The 26,271-nt window shown below is 34.9% G+C and overlaps 1 pseudogene; it reads right to left on the reverse strand.

Moving 5' to 3' along the window:
* Positions 1 to 1,293: 1,293 nt before the first annotated feature.
* Positions 1,294 to 25,724, reverse strand: LOC140510947 (olfactory receptor 10AG1-like; annotated as a pseudogene).
* Between the last annotated feature and the right edge of the window lie 547 nt (positions 25,725 to 26,271).

Here is a 26,271-nt window from a genome sequence, read left to right on the forward strand (position 1 = left end):
TGGTTTTACAATAATAGTCACCATATTTCTAACACTATATTAAACCAAAACATTTACCAGAAGAAACACAATATAAGAATAACCAGCTGAAAATTGTTGAGAATCATTAATATTTAAAAAAAAACTGAATTAGAAGAACAACTGCATTTCACCAGGCTCAAAAAGATAATAAAACACACAGAATTTAATTGCTGAAAAGGTCATGGGCAAATGAAAACTTATTTGTAGATCCAAGGACTGAATCATCTGTTCTGGGATAGAATTCAAAACCATTCAAGAAAAAAATTACTGACATTCATATTCCATAATAAGAAGATATCTTATGGATATTATTGGTAACAAGAAGACCCAGAAGTATAAGAACAGCACCATTTCTGAAAATAAAAAAATAAATCTGAAATTGATAAGCTTCCAAGGATTGTTTAATGGTGTAGATATATTCTTATAGGAAAATGATAGAATATTGCTCTGCAATGAGAAATAGCAAATATGAAATTTTTTGGAAACATAGGAAAATGTTTGAAGTGGTAATAAGTAAATAACAAAGAGCCAAAATAGTGCACAATTAGTCAAGAATTATAAAGAACTTCAAAATGAGGAGGCAATTAAATTTTTATCAAGTTGAGTAGAATATTGTCAAAATTAAATAACCCTTTGTTATTTCTGTAAATAACATCTGATATGACTCCCTGGAAAATATTCTATAAAAGTTTTGTATTATTATTTTTTAGCTGATTTGGGGGTAAAAGATATTGGATAAATATTAAACGCCTAAAATTGTTGATTTTTAAAGTATGTTTGATCCTCTCATGTCTTCAAGGAAAATCACAATAACATGGAGTATTATAAATATTAGAAATTTCAGTTTCATTCATAAGAGGTCATGTAATTTACAAATGAGCAAAATAAAGTTCACAAAATGAAAATTATTTGATGGTACTCGGGAAAATTGATAAGCTCAGTTTTCTGTATATTGCAAGCTTACAAGAACTAATGTTTCAAGTAACTATTTCAGTTTATCATTTCACTTAGCCGAGTAAAGAATTTTATCTTTAATTGATGAAATTTAAATATTTGTCCTTAACGTATAATTATACTATATAATGCATTGCAATGTGGGAAAGTATTCTGTCGACTTAAGATTATCTACTATTTATCAGAAAGTTTTCAAATTCAGTTAAGCAAGAAAATCAAAAGCAAATTTCAATGGAATTAGAAATTAAGAAGTGGAGTGCTGACTAGAAAATGGTTCATTAAAAATCTCCATTTCCCTCATGACCCTGGTTTTCTCAGTCATAATTTTCTTAGAGCAACAATGACATCCTTGTTCCTTGGACTATATATCATAGGACTAAAACACTGGAGTTAAAATGGTTTAGAAAAGAGAAAGAACTTTGTCAATTTCTTTTGAGTGGCTAACTTTCGGTGGCAAATACATAATGGCAGCAGACACATAGAGTAAACCCACAACAATAAGGTGGGAAAAGTCAGTAGAAAATGCTTGGTATCTACCTGTGGCTGAGGGGAGCTTCAGGATCGGGGTAATGATTTTCATCTATGACCACAGTTTGAGCAGAAAGGAAACCATGGCAAATAGCACAACCACTAAATAAACAGAAAATTCATTCATGGAGGTGTCCCCACTGGCTAATTTCAGTAATAGGGGAAATGTTACAGAATGTATAATTGAATATGTTTGAACCACAGAAATGTAAAGAAAAAATATGATATATCTGGCCTATTTGAACTGGAATTCCACTGATCCAAGAGGCAGTCATCAGTTGGACACAACATTTATGATTCATGATGAGAGGATAGTTCAGTGGCTTACAAATGGCCACATCATGACCATATGCCATAACAGCCAAAAGAAAGCATTCTGTGGTTCCTAGAATTACAAAGAAGCAAAGTTTTACAGCACAAGCCAGCAAAGAAATATTTTTATCTGACTAAAACCTTGTTAACAATTTGGGGAGTATGACTAATGTATAGCAGAATTCTAAAAAGGAAAAATTCCCAAGGAAAAAATACATGGGTATTTGGAGAGCTGGATCTTGGTTCCTACAATGATGAGGCCATTTGCAATCAAGATATTCATGTTCATGATTTTTAAAAACTGCAAATAGAAACCCCTGAAGTTTAGGAACATCAGAAAATCCTGGAAGTATGAATTCCATCATGATGCTATCATTTTCTCCTGCCACCTGTGGGTACACTGTATGTAAATTTTATATTTGTGGTAGTCACCTTTCTGGTCTCTGTTTCTTCATATATAATAAAGAGAGAATTGGATTAATCTCTTCATTCTGTTGGAGAATTTATATAGTCTGAATTCTAATATCTCATCAATTAAATAAATGATGTAAAGACCTACTATTCAACTTATAAAATCGCAAAACAACACTACTCACAGCCTATTATTAGAAAGACTGAGTTGACTCTATATTTTTAACTCTATCCAAAGATCTCTCCAAGTCAAATATTCACAATTTAATTGTTTTGGTTTGTTGTTGCCCTTGTTCTCCTGTCATTTTCAGTCACGTTGTGCTATTCATCACCCTATTTGTGGTATTCTTGACAGAGGTACGAGAGTGATATATTTAGGATATTTGTTTCCAAATATGCAACAGGGACTATGAATTCAATTGAAAACAGAAAGAAGCCTCGGTCTAACACACTCATGCACACATCAACATACATACAAACACACTCGCATCAATTCATCACTTGCTTTTTGTTGGGCATATTCATTGTACCAATATGTAACTTCTCACTTTTGGTAGGCTACTATTCCAACCAGTATTACTGTTGATCTCTACTCATTTGAATTGTACTTATATTTATCAGGAAAGAAAAAATAATTCCTTCTTCTCTGAAGTGTTTAATTATTGTTTGTCCTTTGTTCTCTAAAAGAAACATGATATCATGGGAGTGATTCCATGACATGCAAGTAAATCTGGTTTCAGTGAGGGAGAGCTGTGCAAAGTCACCATGCTCATTTTATTCTCTGGAGTCATCTGGGTCCAGTGACCAGATACACATCAAGAAAACTGAACATAGCCCCTGAAGTAGTCAGTAATTCTAAAAGCATGGAAAGATCTACTCTTGAAATTTAACCACACCTACTGCCTTTAATACACTTTTGGTGATATTCATGTACTATCTTGTATCATTGCTAGTCTTTAATAAGTATTTTCTAACATCCTAAAAGATAATAAGATCATCGTTTAGTCTTGGCAGGCATCAGATGCCAACAAGTCCAGTCCCCTAATTTTAAACATAAGGAAACTGATACTCAATGAGTTAAGTGATTTGAAAAAAGTCAAACAGGCAGTGTCAGAGGTGGTATTGGAATCCAAGATCTCTTACTTTAGAATTAGTACACTTTCTATTGTACAATTGTATCTACTATAAGACAATGACATTTTATACCTTTTTATTTTACATATGATAAGTAGATGATAATCATTTCTTTGTTAAACTAAGTTAAGTAGGTAAAATGTAACAGAACCAGGAAAGCTTCATGTTCCAAAATATTAACATAACTGGAAACAATTTAATTTAACCATTAAGGATTCCTTCTAAGTTAATGAAGTTTCTTCTTTTAATACCCTCAGAGAGAGCTAACATATGTATGAATAATGAGTCATTGATAGCATCTCATGCATTTTCTCAGACTTTTCCCCTACTATGACAGCTAAGTGAGTGTCTTACTGAAAGAACTGAAAATTCAATAAAGCCAAATTTTGATAGAGTATAGAAGAAGAAAGAAAAAGGCTAGAGTTAAATTAGTGACCAGGGAAGGCTGACTCAGGCATACCATTACTGTTTCAGAGTGGAGAAGTAGAAAGGCACTAAGTCCTTAGAAGAATGGAAGTCTATAACATCTGGGAATTTAGCACCAAAGGACAGGGGATATGAAACATAAATTAAACAAAAAATGCATCTACTTAACATCATCTGTGTCCTTTCTCTCATTTTGATTCTCACTTCACCTAGACTGATTTGCTAAGAACCTATAGTACATTACTGCCATTGAGGCTTCCTCAAGTATTTCACCTACCCACTACTTCCTTTGCCCCAGTCACATCTCTCCTTACAGAGAGATTGAAATGTGCTATGCTGGCAGAGGTCCTGTAGGAGGAATCATTTCCCTGAGATATATCAAGTATATGATATAATTCAATCGAATAATCAACCTAAAAGTTTTCTACAAACTTCTCTGTACCTCAATTTTGTCATCTGTGAATTGTAGGAATATTTGTCTTAATATGGTCATATCAAATGGGACAACATATATGATGGCATTTTGGGAAAAAAATAAAATTGAATTACTATTATAATTGTTGCCCAAAATATACCAAGTCAAGCTCAGCTTGGTGAGTGAGAATCTTTATCTTTCTATCCTTTTCTCACTCTCTCCCCCTCTCCTGTTTCTACCCCATTTTCTCTACAGAATAAGGTATTCGGACTAGATTCCAAAATTCTACAAGCTATGAACAAATCTGTTCTACATTCTGTGTTATAAGATCTCTTCCATTTCTTATATTCTAGGTTTTCAGGTGTCATCTGGATCTACCATCCCATGTTCTGATCTACTTTTCAAATTCTGATGTTTCATTATTCTAATAAATACTTCCTAAATTGAATTTAAGAGTTAGTGAATAAGTAATGTAACACAAGAGTTCGGTAGTTGGAAAAGGAATCTAAAGGAACACATCCTTCCAAAGCATGACACCCTATTCCAGACAATTAGTTCATGATTATGGAAAGTCCATTGAGCAGAAATAGTAACTGAGAAAACTATGTTGTTATGAACTTATCTCAGATTAATTTCCTCCTTGTGTGTGTCTTTCCTTTGTGAATATAAGGGAGAAGGAACCTTCCCCCAGTGAATACATGCTTAATTTTGTCTCCAACATTTTATAATCAGAGTGAAATATTGAAAAGAGACCCTAACTTGGAGAATTGAAATGATAAGAAAACTGTGGTTAAAACTTTAGAATTTTGTAAAGTCAGAGCATGTTTGTCTCAAACTTTTAACGTAATATTCTTGGGTCTCTTCGTCACTTAATATGTGACCAGAATAGCTGGTCACCCCAGAGTTAGAATATGTTGGAAAAACATGTAAAACCACCATAAGTAGAATTGGGGTATTTGATCCTCTCCTGCCAGTAAAGTGTAATGTTGAAGAAGAAAGTATACATAGATTTCAACTTGTTTCATTTCTTCAAGTAGTACTACACATTTTCCTCAAATTTAAGGAAGACACACATAATATCAACTGTCATTTATGTTCCTTTATTATTACTTATACTTTGTTTTAGCATTTGTAATGATTAACCATGGCCTGTTACCCATGTGAATAGTCCTATCTAAAGAAAATAACTAAAATGCTAACTAAAATTAGGAGTACACTGACTTTTGTAAAGAGATATTAACTTATAACTAAAGAAAATGGTACTATTTGAAGTACTATTTGAACCACCATCTTATTTGAACTAGTACTCACTACGATCTGAAAACCTTAAGTTACATATGATGGGAGTTTTAAAGTTCAAGAGTCTTTGTGTATGATTTTAAACCTTGCTTCCTTGCTTTGTTGTATCTTGATGCCATGATATGAAAACACACACACAAACACAAACACATATGCATTTAGGGTTAGGGTTAAGGCTAGAATTAGTATTTAGGGTTAGGACATTTAGGGTTAGGGAAAGTGTATATATATATGTGTGTGTGTGTATGTGTGTGTGTGTGTATGTATGTGTGTATACACATATATGTATGTATATGTATACATTTATATATAATAGGTATATATACGTGGGTGTGTGTGTGGGTGTGTGTGTGTGTGTGTGTACCTATGGAAATGGCAGGGATCTTGAAAATTTTGTGGGTACAGCTTAAATAAAAAGGTCTGGCCTTGTCCTAAATCACGTTTACCTTTTCAGATGGGATAAAAGCATTTTCAGCTGTTCCATTATTCATTAAAAATGTTTAAATAAATATAGTCATATAAAATTGCAGAGCAGTACTGAAATTCCCTTTACACAAAACATATAGATCTGGAGCAAAATAATGATGATGATGATGATGAGTGACATATCAAGTTTCAGACTTTTAAAGGAAATTTAAATTTATCATTTCATTTAAATTCATTAGCATTCCTGTGATATAGGTCATAAAGCTATTATCATCTTACTCTGAAAGGTGTAAAAAGAGATTCAGAGAAGTTAAGCTACTTGTGCAAGGTCATTCAGCAAATAAATTATTCTTTAAATCATACTTGAGATAACTTACTCAGATTTAGAACCAGGAATCAAATGTAAATTTCAAGCAACTATAAGTACTCATTCCACTACCCACCAAATGGTCCAAAAGGTCCCAAACACCCTTTCTAAAATTATGAAAGGAATTAGAGCTCTTTAAAAAGGGAGGATCCCTATATTGCTTTCCTGCTCTGCAGACAACTCTTCTTCCATGACACGTTTATTTTTTTTTTTTTTAATGAAAGGCCAGAGCAGGTGACCTCAAGTCCAGTGTTTCAAATATTTCACAGTGAGACCATATGAACTGATGGGAAGACAACTAAGTTTCATATTCTAATGATAGAAATCAACAAGCAAATGTAGATATATGAAAAAGCCTTCATTAATCAACTTCTTTTCCTTTGAGGCTTATCCTTTACAAGTATATAACCCAATCTGAATCTCATTGGTCTTTGTCTACAATCCCTCCCCTATGTTATTTTCTCCTGTTTACTCAATGGCATTTTTGTCTAACAGTCTCCTTCTCCACAACAGCTCTTCACCTCATGCTACAGGATGCCAATTCATCTAACGATAGTCTTTCAAATACTGCAACTTCTCAGTTCCTCAGTCTACTCAACTTACATAACCTATTACTTCACTATATGTCAACTATACACTGGCACTGTTATATTCTTCATTGCATCATCAATCACAAATATTGGATTTCATTGTATAAGGACTCTAAAATACCTTTATGCACTGAAACTCCTATCCATCCCTGAGAAAAAAAGGCAGAGATGTCTAAATTATCCAGTAGCTGGGCAGAAGGAGATAAGTATGGTTTTACTTTCAATTTTGATTTACCCAAACTGAACTTAGGTAACCTAAGGCAGGTGGGTGGTGAAATGGATAGAATATCTGCCCTGGATTCTGGAAGACTCTTCTTCCTGAGTTTAAATCTGATCTCTGACGCTATCAGTGTGACCATGGGCAAGTCACTTAACCCTGTTGGCCTCAGTTTATTCACCTGTAAAATGAGCTAGACCAAAAATGCAAACCACTCCAGTATCTTTACCAAGAAAATTCCAAATGGGTTCATAAAGAGTCAGACACAACTGAACAACAAAGACAAAAGTCTATTTATATCTTGGAAAACTGACTAGGATTACAGAAGAACAAAAGAGAAATATTATGTCAGGATTAATAAGAGCTTCAAAATTATAATGGAAGGAATTATTTTTAATGTTGTAGCAATCGTGATGTGGATATTAAACATGCAATGCACCAGCATTCAGGGTAATGGGATAAAGAAAAAAAAAAAAAAAAACCTTAGAGACCAAAAGAGAAAGTAAAAGTAGCTAGTCAGTCACTGAAATAAACAGCCCAGACTTCCAGTATGTTCCAATAATAAGAGGAAATATTTCAGCATATTGAATTTTGGAGTCTAGCATATATGTATCTCAGGAAAGAAATATCTCAAGGTGGCATTTGTGGCTTCAAATAAATTGTAAGGGAGGAGCCAAGATGGCAGAGTCTTTCTGACACACACAAGCTAGCTCCGAACCCACAGCCCATAAAATATCTGTAAAGAAGAACTCCCAACAAATTCTGGAGCAGCAGAAGCCACAGAACAACAGAGCAGACGAGATTTCTGCTCCAGACAGACCTGCAAACCTGACGCGAAAGGTTCATCATGCACTGGACCCAGAGCAGAGCCCAGCCCTGCTTTGGCCACTCAGAACTGAGAGGAGAAGATCCGAGTGGGCTTCAGGGACAAAATCTCCAGCTGCCACGCAGGTCCCTCCACCCACAGGAGACAAGGGTTGGTGAGAGGGTCTCTTTGGCTGGTCAAGAGGGGAGTGGGGGGGTCCGTATAACTCAGGCCCCTGGGGAGGCAGCAGCGGGGGTGGCAGCAAACAGGGGCTCCCCAAGCAGGTAGGAACCTGGATTCATTGTTGAAGGTCTCCAGCATAAACCCCCTGAGGGAACTGAGGCCCGTCTGGCAGCCCTGCCCCCACCTGAGCACCTGAACCTAATTTCACACTGAATAGCAGCCCCGCCCCAGCCCAAAGCCCTGAGGCTGGGAAGCAGCATTTGAATCTCAGACCCCAAGAGCAGGCTGGGCAGATATGGAGGCGTGCTGGGTGTGGAAAGAAAACTCAGAAGTCAAGTCACTGGCTGGGAAAATGCCCAGAAAAGGGAAAAAAAATATAAGACTATAGAGGTTACTTTCTTGGTGAACAGATAATTCCTCCCGTCCTTTCAGATGGGGAAGAACAATGCTTACCATCAGGAAAAGACACAGAAGTTAAGGCTTCTGTATCCCACACATCCAAAATAAATATACCATGGGCTCAGGCCATGGAAGAGCTCAAAAAGGATTTTGAAAATCAAGTAAGAGAGGTGGAGGAAAAGCTGGGAAGAGAAATGAGAGAGATGAAAGAAAAGTATGAGAAGCAGGTCAATACCTTGCTAAAGGAGACCCAAAAAAATGCTGAATAAAATAACACCTTGAAAAACAGGCAAACTCAATTGGCAAAAGAGGTTCAAAAAGTCAATGAGGAGAAGAATGCTTTCAAAAGCAGAATTAATCAAATGGAAATGGAGGTTCAAAAGCTCTCTAAAGAAAATAGTTATTTCAAAATGAGAATGGAACAGATGGAGGCTAATGACTTTATGAGAAACCAAGAAATCACAAAACAAAACCAAAAGAATGAAAAAATGGAAGATAATGTGAAATATCACATTGGAAAAACAACTGGGCTGGAAAATAGATCAAGGAGAGACAATTTAAAAATTATAGGACTACCTGAAAGCCATGATCAAAAAAAGAACCTAGACATCATCTTTCATGAAATTATCAAGGAAAACTGCCCTGATATTCTAGAACCAGAGGGCAAAATAAGTATTCAAGGAATCCACAGATCACCGCCTGAAAGAGATCCTAAAAGAGAAACTCCTAGGAACATTGTGGCCAAATTCCAGAGTTTCCAGGTCAAGGAGAAAATATTTCAAGCAGCTAGAAAGAAACAGTTCAAGTACTGTGGAAATACAATCAGAATAACACAAGATCTAGCAGCTTCTACATTAAGGGATTGAAGGGCGTGGAATGTGATATTCCAGAAGGCAAAGGAACTAGGAATAAAACCAAGAATCACCTACCCAGCAAAACTGAGTATAATACTTCAGGGGAAAAATTGGTCTTTCAATGAAATAGAGGACTTTCAAGCATTCTTGATGAAAAGACCAGAGCTGAAAAGAAAATTTGACTTTCAAACAGAAGAATGAAGAGAAGCATGAAAAGGTAAACAGCAAAGAGAAGTCATAAGGGACTTACTAATGTTGAACTGTTTACATTCCTGCATGGAAGGACAATATTTGTAACTCTTGATACTTTTCAGTGTCTGGGTAGTGGGTGGGGTTACACACACACACACACACACACACACACACACACACACGCACACAAACACAGACAGAGAGCAAAGAGTGAATTGAACAGGATGAGATCATATCTTTAAAAAATTAAATTAAGTGGTGAGAGAGAAATATATTAGGAGGAAAAAGGGAGAAATGGGATGGGGCAAATTATCTGTCATAAAAGAGGGAAGCAAAACACTTTTTAATGGAGGGAAAAAGAAGGGAGGTGAAAGAAAAACATGAAGTTTACTCTCATCACATTCCATTAAAGGAAGGAATAAAATGCACATTCATTTTGGTATGAAAACCTGTCTTCCAATACAGGAAAGTGGGGGACAAGGGGATAAGCAGGGTGGACGGGAGAATGGAAGGGAGAGCAATGGGAGGAGGAAGCAATTTGAAGTCAACTCTCTTGGGGAGGGACAGGATCAAAAGAGAGAATAGAAGCAATGGGGGGGGCAGGATAGGATGGAGGGAAACATAGTTAGTCTTACAGAACATGACTATTATGGAAGTCATTTGCAAAACTACACAGATTTGGCCTATATTGAATTGCTTGCCTTCCAAAGGGAATGAGTGGGGAGGGAGGGATGAAGAGAAGTTGGAACTCAAAGTTTTAGGAACAACTGTTGAATACTGTTCTTGCTACTAGGAAATAAGAAATACGGTTAATGGGGTATAGAAAGTTATCTGGCCCTACAGGGCAAAAGAAAAGATGGGGACAAGGGAAGGGAGGGATGATAGAAGAGAGGGAAAATTGGTGATAGGGGCAATTAGAATGCTCGACATTTTGGGGTGGGGAGAGGACAAATGGGGAGAAAATTTGGAACCCAAAATTTTGTGAAAATGAATTTTAAAAAGTTAAAAGTTAAATAAATTAATTTTTTAAAATAAATAAATTGTATCACTCCAAAATCCTTTAAATGTATTTTCCATTTTTTTCAATTTTTTGTTAATTGATTTGAGCTTTTGAAAAATAACAATGGATTAGCAGGTCCTAAGGGGTCAGGATTCTTTCCCAAAAGTTATGAACTCTTTAGAATCTCACCTTCATTGATCTGGTATGTTTTCTTCAACATCACAGTTTCCTGGTTGCAGAAGATCAAGTACCCAAATTCTATATGAGATTGTTTTCTAAATTTTTCCAAAATTCTCTTAACTCTAAGGTGACCAACCTCTTCTGGTCATATACTAGGTGAGTGAGAAACATGGGAACCAGAGATTTGAGGTTTTGAAGACACAAGGAAGCAGGAGCCTTTTCCTAGTGAATACATGCCTAATTTTATCTCTATATTTGTGTAAATAAAGAAAAATGATCAGTGGAGACCCTTACGTGGAGAACTGCAATGATAAGAAAATCATAGACAAACCTTTAGTATTTTGTAATGTCAGATGAATGGTTATCTTAAACTCTTGAGAAAAATTAATGAGAGAATCACTTAAAGCTTGGGTTTGGGTGTTATCTAGGGTTTGCCACAATATTGTAATAGAAAAGAAGTCAACATACAGTGCTAATCAGTTATGGGCAAATAATTATTTCATCCACCAGAAAATGCTGATAACCAAAGGGTTGCATGCGTGTACATTGTAAATACTAAAAGTATGCAACAGGAGTAACATAAGCACTGTTAAAATTTCAGGGAATGTTAAGACAAACATCTAGACAAGAAGCAGTGTATAGAATAACTAAATAGGCATTTTACATTTCACATTGATTTGTCACTGTTCTAGCATGTTTGTAATCTTGAGGTTGAAGTCAAGACATTATGCTCCTTCTCCTATCTGTACTCATTATGTCCTCCAAGAGGAATTATAAGGAGGTACAGAGGGGATCAATCACATTGCAGTTAGTATGTTTAGTCAATTAGTCAATAAGCATTTAGTAATTGCCCACTACATTTCTAGGACTGTACTAAGTGTTGAAGATAAAAACAAAGGGAAAAGACTGAGAAATCTGGAACTTCCAATGGGCCAAGGCAGCCACTGTCGAACGGTTCATCTTAGGAAAGATTATTTTAACTATGACCAGGCAAACTTGGATAAAATAAAGCAGAATACCAAGGGCCCAGGATGAACTATATCTAGTTGAGCTCCTATTCTAGTTGCTACATGAATCAACCACTATACTACTGAAGCAAAAAAAAAAAAAAATTATGCTTCATCCATTCCCTATACATATACAGAAACAAAGGGTGAAATGGGAGTGTGATGATTGAAAAGTGTGAGAAATGTAGTTTCTGGTTAATTTATTCATTTTATTATTAAGGCTAGCATATTAATCAAAGGATGGTCATTTGGTCATCTCTCTTAGACCAAACACAATTAGAGTGGTGAGCTCACTATACACACACATGCGCACACGCACACACACACATGCGTGCATGTGCACACACACATGCACACACAGATATACATATATATAAAATACATACTTATACATATATATAACACATATATATAGATACAGATATACATATACTTCAAAGAATAGGTGTTTCTGAGGGATGACCATCAATTCTGATTGGATAACCCAATGGGAGGTGATTAATATGAAAATGAATGTCTTAGGGTATGTGACTTAGATCACCCAAATCTTTCTTGAAGAGACATCAATTTTCTTATCACCTGTCTTGCAAAAAAAAAAACAAAACAAAACAAAACAAAACAGGATAATCAGCCTTTTCTAAGATCTTTTTGAGAAAACACAATGAGCAGGAATTCAGTCATTAACTCAAATTCAGAGTTTCTTTTATAGTCTGACTGGATCTTATGTATGACTGAATCTTGGGTAAATCTTTAACAGTTTTATCAAACTGGTTGCTTTTAGGATGAGGAAGTAAAAAAGGGGAAAAATCTGGGTCCTAATAAAATAACTAATGATTAAATACAATAGTGAAATATTGATTTCTCACAGAAGGATCGAGTCAATCCATGCTTAAGGACTCTGTTATTGTGAGAGAATGAGGAGTCCAGGATGGCATTTAAATTATTAGCTTGGGTAACTGGCAGGATGATTGTGGTAACAGTAACAGAGGAGTTAAAAAGAAGGGAAAGTTTTTGGAAAAGATAATGAGTTCAGTTTTGAATATGTTCAGCTTAAAATGTCTACAGGAAATATAGCTCCAGATGTATTACAGACAGTTGGAGATAAAAGCCTTCACATAAACACAGAGGTTAGAAGGAAATAAATAGATTTAAGTGTCAACAGCATAAGAATGTAGCAAATGAAAAAAAACAGATATTTTCATTGTAAATCATAACCAATTTATTAATCAGGCTATCTAATTATCAATAAGTTAATGCTTAGTGGTTTCAGCCAACAGTGACTCCCAGGGAAGACAATGAGTACCTTAAATGTCTTTGCAAAAGATAATTCTCTGTGACAAGTGAAAATCAGCCTTGATTGGTGGGAATTTGATGAGAAGGTAGTCCAGAAGTCTGTTCCTCCTGGGAATGTGGGTTGATTATAAAATTCATCCACTTCTACCAATCCAGACAGAGGAATCGATCTCCATCTAGACCACTCTGGTTGATTTTCTCCTTTTTGAGTTGGATCACCCTAAACTCTAATTGAGGGATACAAGGACAGGAGCTCATTTCCTTTAGGGTAAGAACTCACCTTGACTGGGTTCTATTTACATTCTAAACAGAAATAAGATCTCTTAATTGAGTGTACTCCAGTCTAAGATTGAAGATCATATTCCCAAATAGAGGATTAGGGATAATCTCAATCAACCATGTCTTTCAAAATCTTACTTTCTTAGGACCTGGACTTCAATGAAGAAACAAAGTAGAAATCCCCTAATTTCATCCTAATTTGATAACTGGTTATTAACAAAATTATAAATATTTCAGAGATGACAATTTACTTCATGCAACCTGACAAGATTATTAACTGAAATAGGATAGATGGAAAAGACTGTCCCTGATAGAATCCTTAATAATATACTTGTTTAAGCCTTTCACTCTTCTTAAAATTCCTCAGTTGTAAGGTAGGTCTTGGCTTATTCTTAATGTTAAGAGACCTCCATGCTCTTTCAATGAAAGGGTAAGAAAGTTTTAATCAGTTGTTTAGTTCACAGCAGTTTGGTTTAGAAAATATTCCCCATGTGTTCACATCAATATGCAAACATTATTAAATGTATGGTATTATAATAGCAGTCTGTTTCGTTAATGTACCTACATTATTTGATACTACATAATTATTAAAGACAATAATTCAAATCACGAAAACTACAAACTGTTGCAGTATAGGGGTGCTAGGAACCACAAATTACAGAGCTCTTTGACCTTGACAGTATCTGAACATCCTATGAAACAGATTGGGTGGGTGAGATTCCTAGTGAGTCTTTGATATTTGTGACTCCAATAGAAGTAAGTCAGATCTTAATAATCTGTGCACTTGATGAGGATAAAATTGATACTTTTATACAGAAAGAGTGTGGGCAGATCTGGATGGAATCTAGGAGTGACAAGTGGCCTAGAGAGCTCCAGAAGTACCAAAGAAAGGGGCCCAGAAGGAATTAAGGAGTGTCAACTAAACTAATTAAGAAATTAATGCAGGCTGGGGTGGGACACTTGCCTTGGGCTGAGGCACCAGTGATTTGAGCTACAGAAATATACAGGAAAATTTGGGGCTTTTCTTATTAGAGATTCAGTACAAATCTAATATCCTATCATGAATGACATTTTCATTTATCAACATACAAGTATTAATTATGCCAACAACAGAATATAGATTTTTAAGAAATATGCCATATCAATAAAAATGAGACATTGCATTTATACCAACATCAGGTTAGGATTAAGTCAAGCAAATCTGGATAATATTACAAAAAAATGCAACAAACAAAAGTTAAATTCAAAAATTCCAGGATACGATAAGGAGGAAACCCAATTGTATTTGGGAAAAATAAAATCTGCATCCAGTGAAAAGGGGAAAAAATTTAAAAAGCAAGCAAAAAGCAAACAACAGGAAGAACAACAAATAAACTGTCTTTTCCAGTACTGGAAGACAACTAATTGACCAAAGCAAACCCCACACCCCAAAAAAGTGTCTTAAACTATCTTTCTAAATTCAAGAATTATCTTACCACTCATATTGCTAGCCTGAATCAGTACAATTGCAAAAGATTACATGAGGAATGGTTAAAAACAATACAGAATCACAGAGAAAAAAATCAATCTGGGGAAAAAAATTCTTCTTTCAAAGTTGCCTTGAAAAAAAACCTGCTAGCATGCAAATTGCAAACTGTAAACTTGGTCTTTTTGGGGGGAGAAGCAATTTCAAATCATTACAATCCATGGAAATGATAAAAAACGAAAAAGCCTACAATGAGCACTCTCGATTGGAAGTCTGTGACTCTGAGGCCATTCAATAATTACCTCCTTTTTTGTAAGGATGAACAATGTATTAAAATTGAATATTCTACTTAGGTAGGCCTCTGAGAAAACAATGGAACATTCTTGAGCTAAAATATTATAGCATCTCAGAAGAATAGAAGAAAGCAAAAATCCTATGCTTAAAAAGTAAAACAGAAGGCACTTTACTGTAAAAATAAGCAACCAAGAATTATTGGTCTATTCCTGTGGATAGAGACATCTTTCTGAAGGAAATCTGGACTTGCTTGTTTTCTCTCTGCAAGATCCAAGCCAGAAGACCATGTTTTCTCCAATTCCAAATTCTCATTAACAAGAAGTTCTTGTTTACTTTTCATGGAGACATGGAGCAATGGGTAATACATCTGCAGCAATGAGAAAAGTCTTCTGGAAGTGAACTTCAGCCTTTAATTATGCATGTAAAATTAATTCATCAATTATCTCTAATAAAATCACATTACTTTTAAATGAACAGGTAAGACTGGATTATCTTTCACAATCTTCATAAAGTTGCATTAAAAATATGCTTTGTAGCAGACATAGGTAAGATGTTGGAGAAAAGGCATGGATTCCCCTGAGCATATTTTACGGTTAGAATCCCCTTTCAACACCTTTAAGTAATGCCCTAAGACAATTTTTGGAGTGGCAGAAGTCACTAATGGATGGGGTAAACCAATTTTCCAGCAAGAAAACATGGAAAGCTGGCAGGGAATGTCTTAGTGGAGCAGGGTAAGAGTGGAGGGTAGTCCAGCACAGGTCTTGCCAGTTCAGACCTGACCCCAGAAAACCAGTAAACCAGTGAGTCGTCATCAGCAGCTGCTTGTTCCAGAACTCTGAACCCACACAACTGGTCAGAAACAGATCACAGAGGTCTTTTTGCTGGCCTTGAGGACAGGATTCTGTTGCTATGTCCATACTCATATCCAAATCACAACACTCTGTGGCAATTCTGGGATGAAGACGAGCACTAGCACACCAAAACTTGTGGCCCCAGTGGAACTTGGCCACAAGTTCTGGGGTAAAGGAAAAAGGAGTCCTTGTGGTCGCTCATAGACTAGAAGACAGGCCAGGGAAGTAGTAAACATACCTCTCCTTAGATCATACAACCTTGGAAGAACTGAAAGCTGATAGATAACCTGAACTAACTCTGAAAACAGTTGCATAAAGCTCATGAGAGTGGAGGCCAACTTTACTAAAAGTTAAAAAAAAAAGTCTGGAAAATGAATAAAGAGCCAAAAAAAAAAATACTGATTATACAAAGGTGTATAGCATCAAAGCACACACTCAGAAGAAAACAAAAAAGTCAAACTCCCAACTCTGAAGCCTTAAAGAAAAATATTGCGTTGGTGTCAGGCCATGGAAGAGCCCAAAAAGAATTTTTAAAATCAAGTAAAAAAAGTAGAGGAACAATTGGGAAGAGAAATTAGAGTGATGAAAGAAACTCACACACACACAAACATACAAAAGAGTCAACAGTTTAGTAAAGGAGACATACATGTACAATAACACCTTAAGAAACAGAATAGACCAAGTTATAAAAGATGCATAACAATTCAATGAAGAAGAATGCCATGAAAAGGGGAATTGGTTAAGTGAATAAAAAAATACAGAAAATTCCCTGAAGAAAATAACTCCTTAAAAAGTGAAATTGTCTAAATGATGAAAAGGAGATACAAAAGCTCACTGAAGAAAATAATTTCTTTTTTTAAATTTTTTTATTTTTTTTATTTTTATTTATTTTTATTTTTTTATTTTGTAATGTTTAACAATCACTGCCATACAATTGTGATTTTATCCCCCCCACCTACCCCCCACTGCCCCCCTCCCTCCCCACGACTGCATACAATTCTGTATAGATTCTACATATACTTTCCTATTGAGTATATTCTCACTATAGTCATGCTATGTAGTCAGACTAAGATAAATGAAAGAAATCGTATAACAAATCAGAACATGATACACAAACACATACACATACACAAACATGATCTGCTACAATATATGAGTGACTTCCATATTTCTCTCTCTGAGTGTGGCAGGCATTTTGCCTTGAGATCCTCCATTGGGATTTTTTTTTTTTTTGGTAAGAAGTTTTTGTGTTATTACATAAATCTAAGTCTACCAGAAAAAAACTCTCACACACTGTGGTTGTTGCTGTGCATAAAGTTCTCCTGGTTCTGCTCCTTTCACTCAGCATCAGGTCATATAAGTCCTTCCAGGCCTCTCTGAAGTCTTCTTGTTCATCATTTCTTATGGCACAATAGTACTCCATTACATTCATATACCACAATTTATTCAGCCATTCCCCAATTGATGGACATCCCCTTGACTTCCAGTTTTTGGCAACTACATAGAGTGCTGTTATAAATATTTTTGTACATGTGGGACCCTTTCCCATTTTTATGATCTCTTGGGGATATAGTCCTAGTAGCGATATTGCTGGGTCAAGGGGTATGCACATTTTTGTAGCCCTTTGGGCATAGTTCCAAATTGCTCTCCAGAATGGTTGGATGCGCTCGCAGCTCCACCAACAATGAATTAGTGTTCCAACTTTCCCACATCCTCTCCAGCATTTATCATTTTCTTGTTCTGTCATGTTTGCCAATCTTATAGGTGTGATGTGGTACCTCAGAGTTGTTTTGATTTGCATCTCTCTAACCAATAGTGATTTAGAGCATTTTTTCATATGATTATAGATAGCCTTAACCTCTTCCTCTAAAAATTGCCTGTTCATATCCTTTGACCATTTATCAATTGGGGAATGAAGAAAATAATTTCTTAAAAATTGGAATTGGAGAAGTGGAAGCTAATAACTTCTTAAGAACATCAAGAAACCAAAAGAGTGAAAAAAGAATAGAAGAAAATATGAAATTGTTCATGGAAAAATAACTGACCTGGAAAATAGTTTAGGGAAAGATAATATTAAAATTATTGAACTACATGAAATTCATGATTAAACTTGTGACATAGAGTCCGAATACAGATGGAATCATATTTTAAAAAATTCTTAATTTTTCTTTTACAACATGACTAATATAGAAATATGTTTTGCATGCCTACACTTATACATCTATTAAATTAATTGACTTCTTATGGGGGGGTGGTTAAAGAAAATTTAAAACTCAAAATTGTAAAATGAATGTGAAAAATTACTTTTATGTAGTTGGGAAACATTAAATATTTATTATTTTTAATTGAAATGTGCTTATCAAATCAAGGATAATTTCTAGGTGATCGGTATTGCAGACACATGATTCATTGCACTGAAACAACTTTTATTTATTCTTTGGTATTCCAGTTCTAGTAATAATAACCTTTATATGATCTAAGCATTTTCAGTCCATATAGCAATTTCTTCCACTACAAATTTTGGTATTTCAATTCACAGCTAGTTGAAGCCCTTCTTATTTGACATGAGAATCTATTTTCTAAGAGTCATTTAGATGATTATATAGATAACATCCTGACCTTGTAGTCAGGAAGATCTCAATTTGAATCCTGCCCACCAGAAAATTGCTTTCTGTGTGGTCCAGGGGATGATTTTCTCTTACAATCTCAGTTTTCTCACTTGCAAAACGGGAGTGATAATCATGGTATTTACACTTCAAATAGTTATAGAAAGCCACTGAGATGATACAAGGAAAGTACCTTGAAAATCTAAGATGATGAAGATGATAATGGTACTGGTAGTCATGGTGATGTCCAAAATGAAGGAAATTTGTGTTCCTTTTTACATTGAATTGTTTTGATTATCTAGAATACCCTAATCATTCTTAGGAATATGCATTTGTATGGGTAAGTGGGATTGGAAGCAGGGTCTATGATTTATTACAATATTGTGTTTTGTTTTGCACTGTTTTAATTTGAATCAATTACAGATACGTACCCCAATATACATACTGATTCTCGCTCAAATTTTTCTTGTTCATTTATCTCAGTTGTAAATGACTTTTCATGACTTTAGTTGGCAAACATACTGGAGTGGTTTGTCATTTCCTTCCTTAGCTCATTTTTCACATGAGGAAACAGAGGGCAAAAAAAGTTAAGTGACTTGCTCAGGATCATAGAGCTAATATCTGAAACTGGATTAGAACACAGGACCTCCTGACTCTAGGCCTAGCACTCTAACAACTGTACCACATAATATTGCTCAAAGACATCCATACATACATTTACATATGTATACACATACACATATGTATATACACATATTTATAAGTATGTGAATGAATATGTACATGCACTAGCAAAGAGTTTTTGATAGGTTGCTATGTATATAGTAGTGTCACCTTGATAATGAAAAAAATGAGGAGAGAACTCTGTTTTAACATTTATTATTCATGTCAAGATGTATCCCTGTACTCATATTATTTCAATGGACTTTTCCTTGTAAAATTTTTTTTTGTTAAAATGAATATCTATCTTTGTATCTATTATTTCTCTATTGTAGTAAGACATACACACACATATATATTCATTTATGTATATACATATATATGTATGTATATTTGTGTGCACTCACATTTAACTTTATGTATGTGTATGCATGTAGAAATAGATATGACTCTGTCTAATCTTACAAAATCTGTGAGCCCACAAGTCTTTGAATGTTGATTATTTCCATCATCTATTATCTTTGTCATTTTGGTTGTTGTGTTGGTCCTTCATTGCTGAAGAAGACCATACCATCAGAGAAATGATGACATGACTTGCGTTTTACTTTGTTTTGAGTGAGGGAGGGCTGGGCAGGTCATCAGCCTCACTTCTCCTCCAGAGCCATCTGAATCCCGTGACCAGATATTTATCAGGATGACCAGAGATGACCCAAGATGAGGCAATTGGTGTTGAGTGACTTGCTTTAGGTCACACAGTTAGTGAGTGTCAAGTGTCTGAGGTCAGATTTGAACTCAGGTCCTCCTGACTACTGCGCTGGTGCTCTATCTACCGTACCATCTAGCTCCTTTATTTTCATTGTCAAAATTGTCATTTTGGTGGTTATGATGAGAAAAATTTTAATCATTTCAATTTGTATTTACTGTTTTGTTAGTGATCAATAATATTTTTTTCAATTATATGGCTTTTGATAGATTGCATTTTCAGTGTTTAAAATCATCTAAATCATTCATTTGTTGTTTAATGACTCATGTCTGTGACTGTGTGTTGGTTTAAATAAAAACATACCTTAAAATCAAGTCATCTTTAAAATTAATCATGTTGCTGGATTAAAAATAATGAGGCACAATGAATACTAATACTTACTTTTCTAATTTTTAAATTAGAAATGTAAACAGATGTCTTGACCCTTGAGAGATAGTCATTAAATTAAGCATTTACAATTTGGAAACTGGCAAATGCTACAAATAAAGGCTTGATTTATTGTATCAACTTAGGAAAAAGGTGAAGAAACTATCAATAATAAATATTACTTTTTTTCTGAAAAAAGTGGTTGTTTAACATTTAACAGTACACTGTTTGATATCTCAAAAAATATTTCTTAATAAATATTTATAAGTAGAAATGCTAACTTTAATACCTAAAGAATTGGCATTTTTATTCATATATATGTATATATTCATCACTATTCTCTTTATAATGAATCGACTTATATGAATATTAGCATATTTAGTGTATACTCCAATCTCCTGGGGTTTATCTTTTCACTCTGTAAATTTTCATAAATATCTTTCTAGAGTTCTTTGTAATTTGATTACTGGTTCCTAATTGCTTTATACTAATCTATTGAGCAAGCTTATCAAAATTTATAATTCCATAAATCCATAGAATAATAGTTTTCTAGCTGTAAGTGATCTTAGAAGTCATTGAGGCTCAGAGTATTTAAACAACGTAAATGAGATGACAATTCAATGGTTTAGCAGCAAGCACCCTCAGCATAAACAGGAGGACTAGCTGTACAGTTTCTTACATCTGCTTTTCTAAAAGGAAAGCAACTTTTCAGGGGTCAACAATCCACTTTAATTACATTCACCAAAAGAGAAAATATAACCTGAGAAGTAAAGACCAATAGACAGGACTTCTTTTTTCAGGGTGATGTTCTCATCAGTGAATTCTTTTTTTATAGTTTTAAAATCATTGGCCAGTTTTTCTTTTATATCCTTCTTCAGACGTTCCAGGTAATCTAGTTGTGCTTGCGAGAAATTCATAGTCCCATCTGAGGTTTCAGATGGAAGTACAGTCTCAGCTCTAACCTCTTTGGTGTTTGTGTTTTGGTCCTTATCCCCATAGAAAGATTCTATGGTTTTTTCACTTTTCGTCTGCTTTTTCCGATTCATGATGTTGGCTGAGTGTTGTAGCTTTTGGTTCTTTCAGTCAGAAGGTACAGATCTTTAAGTTGAGCTGATGTGTGTCTGAGCTAAAAGCAGGCTTTTGTTTTTTGTTTCCCCAATCAACCCTGGGGTTAGCTTGTTAGGTGTGTGGGAGGTGTGGTCTGGTCTCAGGATATCTCCTCAGCTGACTTGAGGCAAAGGCAAGGTCAGGGGATGGTGATCCCAGCTTCCCTATTGTCTTCCCTTTTCCCCTGGAGGGCTGGGGCACGCCTAGAAGCTAACGCGTGTTCCCGCCCCTCCTGGGGCTCGTCTCCCAGCTCTGAGGCTTGCATGGGTCTCAGTGCGAATTTTCTCTGCCCTGGGTCGTCTGTCCCTCCAGATCGCCTCCACCACAGTAGAAAGAATCCCCCTTTGCCACTTTTCCAGCCTCTGGTGTTATGAGACCACCTGCCCCCTTCTGCTGTTCCCGCTGATCCAGGATTAATCTGGGGAAGAATTTTATGGTTCCCTCATGGTCATCAGTGGGGAGGAGAGAGCACTTACTGATCACTCTGCCATCCCAGTTCCTGGAAGTTCAAGTAGTGACTCACCGAAGTCCGTCTTCAGGCTGAAGATTTCAAGGGCTGCTGCGCTGATGTCTGGCACTCAGCGGCTCTCACCAGCTCGGCCTGGCTTATCTCCTGCTCCGCTGGTCTCGCCCGCCACTCTCGGGCTCCTCTGGTCCCCTCCGCCCTGCCGCGCTGACCGCGCTGCGCTGTGCGCCGGGGTCTTACCCCCGCGGAACAGATCCCTCCCGTGGACCCTCTGGTCCAGCCTGGGCTCCGAATCCGTCAAAGTCCGTCACCCACTGGATTCTACACCTCCAAAGTCTGGTCAGACTCTCCCCCCAGAGATACCCAGAGGAGTTTTTCCAGCAGCTTAGGTGAGTCGTTGCTTTCACTCCGCCATCTTGGCTCCGCCCCTCAGAATACAATTTTTAAAATAAATAATATATAAATAATAAATATGAATATTTATAAATAATATAATGATATAATATATTATATAGTAATATAATATATAATATATTAATATAATTAATTTATATTAATGAATATATCATATTCATTAATATAATTAAAATATAATACATTATATATTATACAATAATACAATAATGTAAATATAAATAATAAATATAAACAAGCGTATCTATGTCTACCTAGCTGTATCTATATTGACATCTATCTCCATCTATCCATCAAATATATCAGAGCAGCTTCCCAGAGTCTTATCTAGCACACAAAGCTTCTTCCAATAATTAATCCCCCAACTAAAACCAAGCCTCAGAGGCTTTGTACACTTTTCAGAGCAAGAGGGCATCACAACCATTGACAGCCAGTGCCTCATTCACAAAAGGTGTGGTCTTCCTACAAATCTTCCCAGCCCATAAATGGGTGGGGGAAGATCTTTAATCGCATTAATATAATTAACAATACCAATACGTGTTCTTTTTCTAGTTACAGAAACCCTTGTTTCTGTATTTCACTACTAGTAAAGACTCTTGGTTGATAAAGGCAAGATTCTGTCAGAGGCACTTGATTATACTGAAACAAAAACAAAAGATCCTAGTTTGCTTGCCATTACAGCAAATCACTTGATCTTGTGTACCTCAGTTTACTCATATGTAAAATGAACTAGAGAAAACCATGACAAATTGCTCTAGGATCTTTGCAAAGAAAATTCTAAATGGGATCATGAAAAGAGACTGATACTGTTGAAAAATGACTAACAACAAACACTAACAAATTAGTGATGCTAGATTGAATTATTTAGGTCAACTCTTAGAATTGATAAGCTAGAACACACTGATCAAATGCTGTTTTCTTTGCAGCATTTCTCTGTGTGGAAAATAGTGTTTGATATGTTTTTTTAGATATTAGTCTTTATTTAAGGATAGGTCTTTTAATTTCCTTCTCATTATTGATCTGAGAAGTTTGGACATTTTATTATAACTTTAGTTTCATTGATGCAGCCATTTTATACATGTCACACACAGGTACATATATGTACACACATACACATATGCACACACACACATTTAGGGTTTTATATATATATATATATATATATATATATACCTATATTTATTGATTGTTTAGTTCTTTTCCTTTATTCTTGAAGAGGACCAAAATGACATCACTGTGCTAGTCAAGTTTCAGTTTGTCTGACTGGGTTGAACTGACCAATACAAACTCAGAATGTTCTTACATAGTTCAGACACAAATAGTCCATATAAACATTGGAGATGAGTCTCTACATTTGTCCATCTGATGTTTCTTTTCAGCTACTTCAATTTTGCTTTTCTCATAGAGCAAAGCACCTTTTCTGATATGGGCATGATATGCTGAGTGGACTCATCTCCCATGTCACACAATCAGTTTCAAAGTTCTTAAGAGAAACTTTGACTGTGTTCTATATTCATATATATTATACAGATATATGTGCATAGTTATATGTATAAAACTATACAAGAATATGCAACAATAAGTAGGTATATAACATATATTGTGTATATGCAGATTAAATATGTCGCTGTATATATTTCCATATGACTCTATATGTATATATGGACACACATATATGCACAAAATATTTTCACACACACGTGAATGCAAATATATGTGTGTTCATACATATGTATGCATTTATATTTATGTATTGTTATTATTTCTCTATGTGACAGGCTCAAAGGTGTATAATTAGACACTGGGAAAGTACCTTAGATATTTTCTACTCTAATCATTTAATTTTCCAAAGGATTGGAAGTGAGAGCAAGAGGAATTCAGTGATTTACTCACGGTCACATAAGTGTTGAAATGAAATTTTCTGACCCTACCCCTACCATGCTTTTCACTATATTTAGTTTAGAAATATTTCTATATTACTCTGAAATCTTTAAATTTGACATTCATTGTGTTGCATTCTATTCAATCAATATAGCCATTCCCTGCATTGGGTATACTGTTTAAAACATTTTTTTTAAGTTCTATTTCAAGTAGAGTTATTATGAAAATATTTGTTGAATGTTTGTCATTAACCTCCAAATGGTGATTCCTGGACTTGTTGATTCAAAGAATATAAACCATATAATAATTGTATTACAAATAATTTAAATTAAATTTAGGAATATTTGAACCAATTCCTGGCTCCACAAAGAGTGTTCCTGTCTTCTCCTAACTTCTGTAAATGTGTTTGTCCTAACTTTTACCGTATTTGCTAATTTAAAGGGTAATATTTTGGATTTGTTTAAATTGTGCTTTGTGTATTGTCCCAGATTTTTTTTCAAGTGATGTTTATAGTTTGCTTTCCCCCTTTAAAATTATTCGCATCATTTGACAATTTGTCTATTAATAAATGTTTCATATTCTTATAATTCTATGTCAATTTCCTTTAGACTTTCAAAGTGACGTTTTTCACAATGATATTTGGTGCATTATTTATCCAAATTCCATTTTTTCCTTCTTAATGTAACCAAATTTATTCTGTTTGTGTAAAACTTTTTTCACTTGTATAAAATCTATGGCTCCTATTTTACCCATTTCTAATTACATTCACCCTTCAATGCTCATAAGTTCTTACTTTATTTACAATTATTAAACGTGTAGTTTTTATTATGTATTAAAACAGATCTAGATTTTAATTTTGATTTTTTTTTTACTCATTTGAAATGAATTATATTATGTAATGGAGATATAAACTCGTTTTCTATCAGATCTTTTTCACTTTTCTCAAAATCTCAAGTCTCACAAAATCTCACAAAAAGTTGTTTGTATTACGTATTTTATTGTCCAATAGGTTGATGAACGCATTTAATCTTAGGTCTTGATAAGAGCATATTCTACTATTCTCACTTTTTTTTTCCATTTTAATTCTGTACCTGCTAGTTTTGATAATTCTAGGTATATCATTTAATTTTATATAAAATGATTACTGAAGTGTTTCCTTCATATATTAAAGAAGATATTCAACATACTTATAATCTATAGCAATATTTTGTTTCGTGTGTTTAGTTAAACATGTCTCAATTGTCTTGATTATTGTCCCACTTGCATCTATGTCTGAAACATTTTTCTAAATGTTTTGCCTGAAACCGTAGTTTTGGTGAATAGTTCCCCAATGTACTAAGTACTTCTCTTCTTTAGGCCTGACGATGTGCCGTTTGCTCACTTGGCTGCTTTGACCATGCATACTCTCTCAGGGTGGGTCTCTTGCATTCTTTACTTGTGTCCACTCTTCTCATTGGCACAGTGGGACTATAAGAGAGATTATACACCACGTAGAGTTTTCTGTTTCCATTTTTCTTTTTATGACCCTTCACAAAGCACCTGTGTTTTGGCCTAACCATATTGTCTTTATGACTATTAACACCAGTCATCCACTGCATCCAAGGTCATTGCCCATTGTTCTGACTTTTGTCCTACCAGTGGACGTCAAAGACTCTGGAAGAGACAGTGAGGTTGAAAACTTTGTGCAACTCTGCCTCACTTGAATCAATTCACAAGTGAGTCAAGATATGAGCCCATCATTTCATTAATCCTTTTTGGAAATGAAGTAAAAAAAAAAAAAAACCATTAAAACCAAATGCACTGGTGGGAACACATAAGTGTTAAGTGTGTGAATCTAAAGAATATCTTGAAATTGGGTTTTCTTTTCATTATAAAAGTATCTTTGCATTTTGATGTTCAAGTTTCTTCTTTCTACGTTCTGTAGCATTATAGTCAGGTTTTAACATATTGCTCAGAGATATTTATATATTTTTTCTTAAAATAATAATAATAATAACTGTCTTTTATATAACACTTTACAGTTTCCAAAGCACTTGATAAATATTATCTAATTTTACATTCACAAGAAATCTGCGAAGTAGTTCCTACTATTAATTTCATTTTGTG

This window comes from Notamacropus eugenii, chromosome 6 (assembly GCF_028372415.1).
Source record: "Notamacropus eugenii isolate mMacEug1 chromosome 6, mMacEug1.pri_v2, whole genome shotgun sequence".
NCBI lineage: Eukaryota > Metazoa > Chordata > Mammalia > Diprotodontia > Macropodidae > Notamacropus > Notamacropus eugenii.